This window comes from Polypterus senegalus, chromosome 1, assembly GCF_016835505.1.
Source record: "Polypterus senegalus isolate Bchr_013 chromosome 1, ASM1683550v1, whole genome shotgun sequence".
NCBI classification, from domain to species: Eukaryota; Metazoa; Chordata; class Cladistia; order Polypteriformes; family Polypteridae; genus Polypterus; species Polypterus senegalus.
This window is the reverse complement of record NC_053154.1, coordinates 325,590,884-325,603,742: the sequence shown is the minus strand read 5'-3', so window position 1 is coordinate 325,603,742 and position 12,859 is coordinate 325,590,884. Positions and strand designations below refer to the sequence as shown.

General features: G+C 39.2%; 1 protein-coding gene across 2 annotated transcripts in view; it reads left to right on the top strand.

Annotated features, from left to right (window-relative positions):
- The first annotated feature begins 365 nt into the window (after nucleotides 1-365).
- LOC120516021 (annexin A7-like) overlaps nucleotides 366-12,859 on the top strand; it is a 53,377-nt gene continuing 40,883 nt past the window's right edge. Inside the window, exon 1 of one of the 2 annotated variants that reach the window (XM_039737443.1) lies at nucleotides 366-498. The gene's annotated coding sequence lies outside the window, so the exon portion shown is untranslated. The remainder of the gene's footprint in view (nucleotides 499-12,859) is intronic. The other variant, XM_039737451.1, reaches the window with a different exon arrangement.

Here is a 12,859-nt window from a genome sequence, read left to right as displayed (position 1 = left end):
TAAAAACTGCGGTGGGCAGGCACCCTGCCCAGGGTTTGTTTCCTGCTTTGCGTCCTGTGTTGGCTGGGATTGGCTCCAGCAGACCCCCGTGACCCTGTGGTTAGGATGTGGCGGGTTGGATAATGGATGGATTGAATCCTCAAAAACAGGGCTATTAAAATGAAGAGAAAATGAATTTAATTAAAAGTAAAAACTGGTCACTGATTACGAAAAGGGTTAGAATGAAAACCTGTAGCCACTGCGGTCCTCCTTCTATACCCCTGGCTCAAAGTATAATATCTTAACGTAGATGTTCAGAGACATTTTGGTTCCCGCAGCATTGTATGCGAAGGGGCGTGTCTTCCAGCACGCGCGTGACGTCACGGGACTGATTGAAGTAAGTACTGTAGTTACAATAAGCAGTTACGGCCCGCACGCGAGGCGCCTTCCTATCTGAGAACGGACTCGGGACTGCATCGTACTGAGCATAAAGAAAGCGGAACACCCCAGGGCTGTCAGGTAGGTCTTTTGCGCTGTATCTTCTTAATGTCTGAAGCTATTAATTCTCGAAGATTTGAGTTTTGGTCTTATTTGAAAATTGAGAGTTTGCAATTTCTTTACTTCCAAGAAGTTCTTGTAAAGTAGCGATAAGAAAAAAAGTGCTTGTTGTCGTCTGATGCCGCGCGTGAGGTTTATTGACAGAAGCAGTAGTAGCTGCCGCAGCATAAGGAGTAACGAAGGAAAAGCCGTCGGCTTGTTGCTCCTTTCTCGAGGGTGTGTGACTGCTGTGCAAACGGCCACACCCGACCAAGAGTCTTGACGGCCTGCGAGCGAGCAGCGGACAGTCAGTAAACAAAAGTTAAATAATAGTAATAATTCAAAGAGGCAGCAGATTTTCGAGGTCTTCACACGGTCAATTAGTTTGGGGAAGGTGACTCAGTATTCACTGGTATTCAGTGACCGTGATTGCTGCCAGGCCGGAGGTCCCCAGGGAACTGGCGCATTAAACGCGGAAGTGATCCGCCTCGAGCAGCCGCAGAAAACCCAGGTAGAGCCGCCGCCTGCTGAAAGTTCTTGTCTCGTAGCGGAGGCCGGGCTTTCAGAAGGCCATGTTGACAGACATTCGTTGCGGTTTTGGTGAAAGGTAGGGGGTGAGGAATGTTGGGAATAAAGCGGACGGAACTGGATGGGGCCTCCTTTGGTATGCCGGAGAGAAGGTGGGCCTGACCACGGGACGTCTGCCATTTTCCGGCCGTTCGGACGTCAGGTCGCACAACATCATGCGTCAGCTTCTAAAAAGGGCGAGCTTCAATGGTCGTTCACTGTGTGTTAGAAGGGTAGCTCATTTTTAAACATGTACGCATTGATTAAACCACCCACATGTTTAGCCGTTTTGAAGCCCATGAATCTGTAAACCGGTTATAATGGAGTATGAAATTCTTTATAGAAAGAAGAGAATCCTGCCCCACGGTTCTAAATACCTAGTTTGGCCAGCGACAGTGGAGTTTGTATGTTCTCCCCTGTGGCCCAGTTGTTGGTTTGTCACATCCTAAAAGACTATTTAATGAAACATTTTCAAAGCCAATGAATGTATTTCAGGGTTATGGGCAATCCCAGGGTGGGGTTCTAGTCCATTTAAAGGATAACTTAATTTTTCAAGTCGAAGTTACTTCTTCACCAACATGGTATATCTGTAGTTACCAAGCAAAACTGTTGCAGTGTCCAGCAATTTGTGTTAATTTAAAAAATATATCCCCGGTGTTTTTCTTGGGACTAGTGTAGGAGACTAGGGTAAAATCAGAAAACAAAAGCCTTGAAAACGTATCAAATACATCTATTTTCCAAGCCAAGAGTGTTATTGAGTAAGGTGATTATACATAATTGTAAAATAGCTTATGCATTTGATTTATTTTTTTTTACACAAAGTACGCAACTGTTATGAGATTGTCATTTTAAGAAAACTAGCTATGCACACTACCTCAGCACTTGCAGACTTCTGCTAACCTTTCACTCTGTGAAATGGTGTTCTCCAAATCAGTCCAATTGTGTTTGTCCCGTTTGGTTGGTTTTGTTTTGATTTACTTATATGTTTATATGTGTACTCGCACTAGCAAACTGAAAAATATTACCTTGAGAAAGCTAGTACCAAGGATAAGATTATTTCCTGATCCTTTTTTGTCACAAACATGCATCGGAAACTCGTTAGTAAGTTTTAGGCAGTTACTTTCCAGCGGTGCCTCATGCCCCTTTGCCTCCGTTGATAAGTGCCAGCACGGGCAAGATTTATTTATTTTTTTAATCTGTTGAATAGAAAATGCTGGGATGTGGACAAACAGTTTTTGCATAACAAATACATATCCACCATGATTGAAGAAATAACTTTGACTTGAAAAATGCCAAACTGTATGCCAGAGGTGCCCAAGTGAATCCTGGAGGACCACGGTGACAGCACATTTTCATTCTGACCATTTTTTAGAAAATTAGAAGAATTTTGTCGAGAACAGGCCATTCAGCCCAGCAAAGCTTGTTTATCCTTTCCACTTAATTCCTGCAAAATAACGCAAAGTCGAGTTTTGAAGGTCTCACCACGCTAGTGGGTAACTTATTCCGTGTGTGCTATGGTTTCTGGTTCTTCCTAAGCAAGTGTAGATTTATATTCCTGATGGTCAGGTTCAAAGTGGTTAGTACCTACCAAAAGGGGTCTAAGAAATTACAATCTTATGAACCGGTTACAAAGTCATTGGTACCCAAGGCTCAGTGATGCATGTGGGGTGTGAAGGCTAGTCCGTCTGGTCCAGTCCCACAGAATAAATCTTAATGCCGGCCATGAACACACAGTGCATTGCAGCTTGCTGCTTAGTGGGCAGACTGGTCAGAGTGCCTATGTTGACCCCTTCATGGGGGTCTTTGTGTAGGTATCTACTAAGAGAGAGCATTTTAGTATGTCAATATTTGATGGTAAAAAAAAAAAAAAACTTACCCGAACAAAGCAGAAAAACCAAAGGTACCAAACCAAATACTGCAAAATCTCAAATATGCTTTGACTGATTTGATTGAAATTTAACATAGAAAAAAGAAAATGAAACACTTTTTGTTGGTATTTGTCATTAGTGATGGTTTAGCAAGTGGTACATTCTAATGCAGTGCATCCCCCACCCATTTCACCACAGCGCTGACGGTGATCGTGTTTACCAGCTGCTGTGTCTGTGAATGTACTCAGTTTGGCGCAACTAATCCAGAAAGGTGTTTAATACATATTACCCCGTGTCCTATCTGTAACCTTGGACTACAATTCTCATTTCATCAACGCTCACCAAAGTTAAATGAGGGCATCAGTAAAAGTGACGTGTTATCAAATGCAGTTGCTGCTTTTTCATTTTTATTTTTTGTTTTCTTCAATGACTTTGGGATAACAATTGTCTCTCTGGATTACAGTGTTTATCTTCAAGTGGCGTTTATCAACTTATACAATTTCGGAATCCATTTTTTCCTTTTTGATTCCTTGATGACCCATAGATAACATTTGAGGAGAATGAGCGGTGTCCTCCTCTGTAACTCTAGTGTGACTAGGAGCCCAGACATTGTCCCTAACTTCAGTGGACCAGAGATGTCACATGTGACAATAAATTGAAGATAAAAAATGTGTGATCAGTTTATCAGTGCATATAGCCTTGTTTTTTTTTTGTTTTTTTTAAAAGCCAGCACTGTTCACAGTACCAATCAAAGATCATTGAATTTAAGAAAACAAAGAGGAAATAGGGAAAAAAAAAAAAAAAGTAAATTATTTGATAGAGCCAAGCAAAAATTTAATTGAATAGTATGTGATTTATCCACACACACACACACACAATAGCTGGGGATGCTGGTTTCTAGGATGGTGCTTTTGAGTGGTAAAAGTAGTTGAGGCAATATACCCCCCCAAATCCACTGCATGCCGTGCCAAGGCAGTGCTAAATTTAGGCTTTGATGCTAATGGGGAGTCAAGATTTTTAGCAGATTTTAGCTTTGAATGAATAATTTCAAATCAACTTTGTAATCTTACCAAATACTGTAATCGGTGTGATGTCCCTCAATATGGAGTTCTGCTGCAATCTTTTTCACACCAGCACTACCGAGTTCAAAAGTATGCAGCTCATGTGAACTAATAATATTAGCACCAGAAAAAAAATACAAATATTGTATACAGAAAAGAACCTAGTTACACAGTACAACTAATAATCTGATTAACCAATGACACTATAACTGAGGCCTATTGACATGGAAACAATTCCTGGCCAAAGGCAGGTAATAGAGCCAGTGTGTTATAAAGCTTGAGCATAACTTGTACACTACACTGTGCTCTGTGTGTGTTTATTTATATAATATATATATATATATATATATATATATATATATATATAATACATACACAGTGGAACCTTGGTATACGTCCTTAATTCATATACCAAACTAATTTTTCCCATAAGAAATAATGGGGAAAATGATTAATCCGTTCCCATGGGGGAAAAAAAATCCTATTGCTATTGGCATATTATACATTGATGGGGTTGTATAAAATAATTTAAACACTGCTTAATACTAAAATACATAAATACAAAAGCAATTAGATGAAATAAATGAAAATTTTACCTCACTTTACTTTTTAATAACATCTTTGTTTTTCACAATCGTAGATACCGTCGTTCTCGGCAAACGGTATGCAACAGCCATGTCCCGGATACGCATGCCATCTTCATACTTTTCAACAATCAATTCAAATTTACATGAAAAAACACAAAATCACGTTGACGATGCAGGTTTGCTGTATGCTCCCATCTGCTGCCGGGGAGCCCTTAAACCCTACACTGTCGGTAATGTGCCTCACTGCTAACCTCATCGGTAAGGCAAGGGGATGGTGAAAAAGTGCATAGTGCTTTTATTAAAACAATTAACAAAACAAGGTGTTCAAATTAAAGTGCAGTCTCCAAAGTTCCAATAAATAATCCATAAAATCAGAAGTGAAACGTGGAGGTTAAAAACAATAGAAAAAAGTCTTCTTAAAAACAATAAAGTTAAAATAGAGCAGGAAGCATTGTTTAAAAATAAAAAAATAAAAAAAAAAAACCAAGAAGAAGCCCGGTTCCTTTTTTGGTGAGAAATGCTGCGAGCGCGGTGATTATTTATTTTAAAGCTGGACTTTGACAGGAGCTGTGGACCCGCTATATCACACACGTGAAAGTTCACAGAGAGTTATAGCGCGGGTTGTTCACTGAATGCTAGCAACTGGCGCATTGACGCTCGTCGGCAGTGGTGGCTTTGTCTCGAGAGAGGTAAACAAGGTTAGCACGAGTCATGTTCCAAACAAAGGTTGTATACCAAGCAAAATTGTTCGTGTCCAAACAGGACATATACCAAGTTGGACTTATTCCAAAGCAGACGTATACCAAGTTACCACTGTATATCTCTAACCTTCTTAATGGCTTCTGTATACTTTCTGGAAGCTGACAGTGAAAGTCCATTACAACTCCCAAATGCTTCTCGTAAGCAGTACTTTAAATTTTCAGACCCCACATAGTGTGTTCAGATCTAACATTTTTACTTCCTACATGTAATACTTTACATTTACTGACATTAAATGTCATCTGCTACAAATCTGCCCAAGCCTGTGTGCTGTCCAAGTTCCTCTATAATGATTCAGAACGTTCTAGATTGTTAGTCCACCTGTCTTGGTATGATCTTCAAACTTAACCAGCTTATTTTTCCCGTGCAGATCATTTTTTATAATAAAAATAGTAGCAGTCTACTAGGTGGCACTGCGGGCCTCCACTCTTAACATCGCCCAAATATGAAAAGGCTCCTCACACCATCCATTTCTGCTTCCTGCATTTTAGCCAGTTCTGCACTGACATTGACACATTACACTCTGAACTCCAAGTTCTTTTTGTTTGCCCAACCTGTCCGGTGAAACCTTATGCTTTCTAAAAGTAACCAGTGTTTGCTGCTAATTTGTTTTGCCTCCATTTTAATTGACTTGCTATTTAAAACTTCAATCCATTCATTTTTTTCTTAATTGTTAGCCAAACAATAATAACATACAGAACAAGCAACAGATGTTGTTCATACAATATATGAAAATAAAGAAAGGCTAAGGTCTTTGATGTTGGTCTGCTCGGGTCTGCAAAAGATCCACAAAACAGTTTGTTGGTGCTCTAAGAAAAAGAAAACCATTTTGGAAATGCCTTCTGGGGTAGAACGAGAGCAGCAACAAGCCATGGAATTTAAATAATGGGTTTAATTAGCATAAAAAAAATCTGCTCCTAATTAACAAGCTAGTGTTTGAGGACCGACTTAGATGTTCTTCTGTTGGTTTACTTCATATCTGTCTTTATTTGGCCGCCATTTAATATTATCTAATATTTAGTATTAATAATAACATTTCAGAGGACTGAAACTTAAATGAGGAATTTTAAAATGATGAGAAATGAAGTCTATTAACAGCAGATGGTGGTCACTGGTTAAAGTGTTAGGAAGGAAAACCTGCAGTCACTGCACCCTCCAGGACTGGAACTGGACAACCCTGATTAAGTGATCAGTCATACACCCTTATCCTCGTTGGTTAAAAGTGGGAGTTAGTCTATTAGTTTGGAATGTGGGAGAAAGAATAAAGAACCCTAAGAAAATCCAAGCCAGACACGCAAAGTGCCCCCTGGAAAGGGCTGATTGATTACCAAAGTGCTTTAGTGTCCTTTGCTTTGACAATACAAGTAACTCTCAGCCTCATTTTAATATTGAATATACTGTACTGTAATTTAAAAGCTACAAAAACTAACTCAAAATGCAGAAGTGCACAATTGGTTATTAAGACTTGTAACAGCGCTTTCACTTTAAGAGCTGGATTCATATAGTGGAATTAAACCTGGTCTTGGTGATTCCTGGTAAGAGTGTTAGGTTAGCTGCCATATTGGGCACAGTAGAAGTGGATCTGTATACCTGGGCATGCCCTGTAGTTGTGCACCTTTCAGTTCTCGCCTCTGAAATAGACCGTGGCCGCCTGTGAATTTGTAGTGGACTAAGGAGGATTGGAAAATGAAAAGACTGAATGTCTATACAGTAATGACGATGTTCTCTTGATGAAAATGGAAATCGACATAATGTATAAACCATTCAGTTATTTATTTATTTATTTTTTTAAGTCCATTAATCCGTAAATAGCCTTTTGAATACAAGAGAGAGGGCAGCTTTTGAAAACTACAAAACATCACAGGCAAATTGCTTAACAACCAAAGTAGGGTTGGGCTTTCTATATAGTTATAGTTGCACCATTAACAGCATGAGTCATCACAAGGATGTTATTATTTCAACAAACCCCACCTACCATAAATATGTGAAATGTAAAGTAGTAATAAAACAATCTCCTGTAAACTGTTAACTCAGCCCAAATGTATTCAGTATTGTGCATTTTGTTACTTGTATAATCTGAGTATCACTAAGGTTTATAGGATAAATGAAATAGTCTTAAAACTTAAAACAGAATGCTATCATTTACAACAAGGTGGTCACCTTACAGCTTTGGGTTTTAGCTGTGTTCTCAATTCTTGAGGAGTTTTTTTATGACATTTTACCACCTTTTTATTTTTGATATACTAACCAAAATCAGCATATTTTATTTTTTTTATTATGGTTACCTGTTTTAACCGTGTCAAACCCATCTTTAGTATAAAGAAGATGGCTAGACCACAGAACACATTTTAAAAAGGGACTATGGCACAGTTAAGAATATGTAGTTAATGTTCCTCCACACACCATGCATACAGTTTTGCAAATCTGTAATAATTAGGTCTCATATATACAGTAACTCCTTCATCAGCTTTCTTGTTTTTGTCTTGTTTGGTTAACATTTAGATTCTTTGTTTAGTTAGTTAAGTTTACTTTATAAAGTACCTTGCTCGAGTTCTTAATGTGAAAACACTCGATTATTTCTATATTTCCTTTCCTATACTGCAATGTCCACTGAACAGATCTGGCCCTTGGACCTTTTTAATGTCATCAATATTCAAATCATGTTATGTATGGCCCGCAAGGACTGTGTGTTTTCAAAAAAAAAAACTTGTAATGTGGCCCAATGTTCATTCAACATTCTGTCACGCTGATAAGTTCGAATTCACATAAATGTGAGAGAGAACTTCTTGATACATTAAAAAAGCTACCCCAGGAGTGGGCTAGCTTGGGAACGTCAAACATTAGCTGCAGATTATCTTGGGACATGTCGGGTGAATAAGAATGTACTTGTGTGTTTGGCCTGTTCTTTTAAAAATCTTTGCTGTAAATGCTTGTACAGCTTGCACATTTCTTTCCTGAATGAAAGGGAGGGGCAGAGGAACAGAATAGCTAAGTGCGTGACAAGTGACTTTCACCAGTGTGAAAAATGTGTCCAAGATAAGCAATGCAAAAATCTATTCTCTGAAAACTGCAAAGGCTGCACATTTTCACTGCAAAACTCTCCCTTAGATTGAGGCAGATTTCTGTGACTGTTAGTCTTTGCTTTCCTGTTTTTCTGTGCAGTAGCAGGTGGACAGAACCATTTTTGAATTAAATAAACCTGGTGTGTTTACATTTGTCATGCCTCACATACGAGTGTTTAAAAGAGTAAAAAGAAAAAACTTCTGACTTGGTTGCCACAGTGCCATTATGCAGACATATTGTAGGTTTTCTTGACACACTTTTGCTGAAAGTACTCTGTGTTAGTGTCTCAGAGTGAGGATGTGCAGTGTTGATCATAATGGCACTCAGTTTTACTTGTGTCAATTCAACAAATGAAACAAATACAGAAAGTCACAAAAGTGAAGAGTAAAGGGAAGATTACAACTTCACTACTGCACTATCAGGTTATTAGTTTAAGAAAAATCCATCTTCTGCAAACAATTCAAGTTCTGGATAATTACTTACTTTGGGCTTAGAGACAAGTAATTCTGGTAATCAAGTCATATTAGACAAGACAAGTGTTTTCCAGCCACTGTGGCACAACCCAGTTTGTTTTTTTTTTTGTGTTTTTGTGGATGCCTTTGGTGGTCAGAAGTGGCTGTCCAAGGGTTGCAAGCGCACCTGGAAGGGCAATAAAAAAGCCATTTTAGGTGCTGATTTACTGTGACACACCGCATGACCACTGAAGCAATTAATGGCGCTATGCAAAATTTTCCCCCCCATTTCTAACTGTGCTCATTTCATCGTGGGGACACCTGCTCTTCTGATTGCACTTGATTCACAGTTCCATGTTATAAAGATATTGAAAAACTTCCAAAAAACCCAAATTTTAAAACCGTGCGTTACGAAGATTTCTGAATTTTGGATACCAGAAGTAAATGTCCGCTTTCTCCTCAATCCCTATACCTCCCTAATGAGTATACATGGAAAAAACATCTGTTTTTATAGACTTATCAAAACAAAACCACAGGCTTGAACACAATCTGTACTTCACCCTTTACTGCTTTAATGTAGCGCACCATGGAGGTGCTCAATTGTGCAGAACACTGGGGAAGCTAATACTGAGGTCGGAAAGTTGATATCAATACCAAAGTCAAGATTTTAGTACCAGTCCAGCACTAATTTACAAAAGAGGAGCATACCCCACCCTAGTCATCCTGGAGCTGTCTCTGCTCGTCAAGGAATGAATGTAAAACTGGTTCTCAAGGCCATATAGGTTGAGAAACCTATAAAGCTAACATACAGTCTCTTGGAGAGATTGGTAAACAATGAAGTAAAGGCTGTAAAATGTTTTTATTAAATTCTCAATCTTTCAGTATTCTTATGCACATGCATGTATAAAACACCCATATATGCAGCATGTTATTATAATGACCCATTGGCCCACGTGAAACATACCTTTTAAAATGCTAGAACAGGTTACTCTGAAAAGCTACACCTCTACTCTATTGTTTTATTTTCTAAACAGCTTGTAAAAATACTGAGTGGCAGGTAGGGTATCGTGCCACACCTAGCAGGCTTTACACACTTGTTAGTAGAAAGAAGATAGTGAAATAAATAGGTGTTAAGAAAGTGAAGGGTAAGGTAATGTCTTAAATAAGTAATAGCTTGACTCAAACACTTCGTCTGTTCCCTACCATATCACTATGGTTCTTGAAGCTATGCTCAGCCAATACAAAATTACTGCAGTTTCATTTAATCAGTGGCTCGACAGTTTTTCTGCTCCATCACAGAGAATGGCTGAGACTACAAGTTATTCTGGAGGACAGGAGTTGAAAGTCAGAGCTACAGGAGAGCAATGGGGTTGGGTTCCTGTCTAGGCCTGTCTGTTTAAGAGGTTGGTGCTGGCCAGAAAAACCATGGCACCTAGTGTTGCCAGGGGGAGCACCTGGTCAGGAAACAAACTCCTCTGAGGAGAACTGAAGAATTATTATTTATATTTAGCTGGTGCCTCTATCCAAAGAGACTTAGAATATTGGAAGATACAATTGGTTACGTTTATTTTGTTTTTATTTCCAATTGGAGCACAGCAGGGACGTGCTCACGGTTAGTAGTGGGATTTGATCCCACATCCTGAGGATTTGAAGTCCAAAGCCTAAACCATGACACCATACTGCTAGTAGAAACCTGGCTCTTTTGGACAATCTAGAAGTGTTTCTCTGGTAGTTGGGTTATCTCTTAAAAGGTTCCTTGAAGCCTTGGCAAGTGAGCTTCAAGAGTGGAGTGAAGGCAATGGCTTTCCTGACAAGGAGCTAGAGGAGGATTCAGCAGCTTTATAATTTTGAGAAGAAGCATAAAGGTAGGCAGTTGCAAGACTGTATTGTATTGTCAGGTCCTTGAGTGGCTTAGTATTTGTTGTTTTTCCCTTTTGTGTGTATCCTTCCTCTCTTGGACCACCCTGAGAACCTCTTTCTCCAGTAGTAAACCATTTTGTTACTAGCTTTTTTTGATATCTCATTGTCATTTTGACTTTGGGGTCTAACAGTTATACCAGCTACCGGCAGTGTCTTTGCTGATGAAATGATTTTGAAATGTCAAGCAGCATCTATATATAATTCACTAAGGGTACACAAGACAGTGAGCGCAAGCAAGACAGAGAGACACGCCTGCCAACTCACAGAGCCCCGCCCACCAACTCTAAGACCATAGGATGTGCTCAACAGAGCCCCGACCGCCATCTCTAATCCTCCTTCTGCGTCCACCTTCGCTCTTGAGGCTAAAGAGAAGGCTAAATCAAACAGCAATAATTGGCAAACAAACAAAGATAACTGGCAGTAACAGTGCAAAATTCACAATTGGTATGCCAGTTTGAAAAGATAAGTTTTGAGGGTAGTTTTAAAATGTGTTATTGAATCAAGCTGATGTATATGAGAGAGAAGAGAATTCTCGAGTTGAGGAGCACTATGAGAGACGCTCGGGCTCCCATAGCACAGAGTTTGATGTGTGGTACAGAAAGTACAGCTGCAGATGAGAATCAGAGTGAGCGAGAGGAGTGCAAGTCTGGAGGAGATCAGTGAGGCGTGGAGAGCTTTAAATGTTAAGAGCGGTATTTAGTATTGTATTCAGTAGTGAATAGGGAGCCAGTGAAGTTGAGAGAGATAAGGTGTAATATGTTCAGTGGATTTAGAACAGCAGGTTATTTATCCTGGCAGCAGAATTTTAAATAAATTCTAAGCGATGGATACGTTTTTGTGGGATGACAGATAGAATAGCATTACAGTAATCTATACGTAAGGTGACTTGGGCATTAACCAATACTTTAGTACTGTGTTGCGTAAGAACAGGACAAAGTCTAGAAATATTTCGGAGATGGAAGAAAGCAGTCTGAGAAATGTCACTTATACGGGAGGAATTATTTAATAAGAATAATTATGTAATAATTGCCATTATTATTGTATAAATGGATATAAATAATTGCATGTAAACGATTCGCCAGAATCTGTTGTATGTAAACGATACTGTTTAAAACGTTATTATTTTTTCATCAGAAGACCCGGTTTCCATGTCAGCCTGTATTAGTTTAAATGGCACGTTTGCCACTAGCAACAGTGAATGCGGCGTCTATCTATATACTGTATGTCTATGTTTTCCGTAGCCTGCTACAGGAAGGTACTCTCTCGACCATTGGCCTTGGTTTTGCTCCTTGCTATTTTCGTTATACTGCAACGGTGGTTTCTTAAGCCTTTGTTATACTGAATTCCTTTCTTATCGTTTTCCGTTCCTATTCTTACACCGCCGTGTGCTACGGCGGGCTTTGGCTAGTATACTTTAATTTTGTAATTTTCAGTGTTTCTAACCAGACTCTGGTCTTATAGCCTTGCCTCACAGCTTGTAAAACCAAACTTGGACTAGTCGAGTAGATTTATTCTGGTTGTTCTCGAAGTTCTTTTATTTGCTCCTTTTAAATTGAGTATCAAAACTGGGCATAGTACTGTACTGTAGCCTTGCACTGTGTTTTGTTCATCCATTTTAGAATTCTGTTAATCCAGCTCTAAGTCGTGGGAAATGGAAACAATCCTGACCTGCCTAGGGGTAAGGCAGTAACTATTGCATTAGTCTATTGCAGGGAACAGTTACACACTCGCCCATACTCCCATTGTACAGGCTCATTTAGAGTTACCAGTTAATCTAATGCATATGTTATAGTGTGAAAGGAAATTGATATAACTTGAAGACGTTATCTTCACAGGAATGTTTTAATCCTACAAAAACAGTCACCAGGGTAAGAATTAGACCAAAGATACTGAACTGTAAGGCAGCAACACTGACTTTGGCACAAAACGCTAGCCACCACAACCAAATTTGTATTGATCTTTTTATTTGCATGATGGGTCATCTTCTTCCATATCTTTCTTTCATCTGCATGTCCTCTCTCACCACATCCATAAACCTTCTCTTAGGCCGTCCTCTTTTCCTCTTC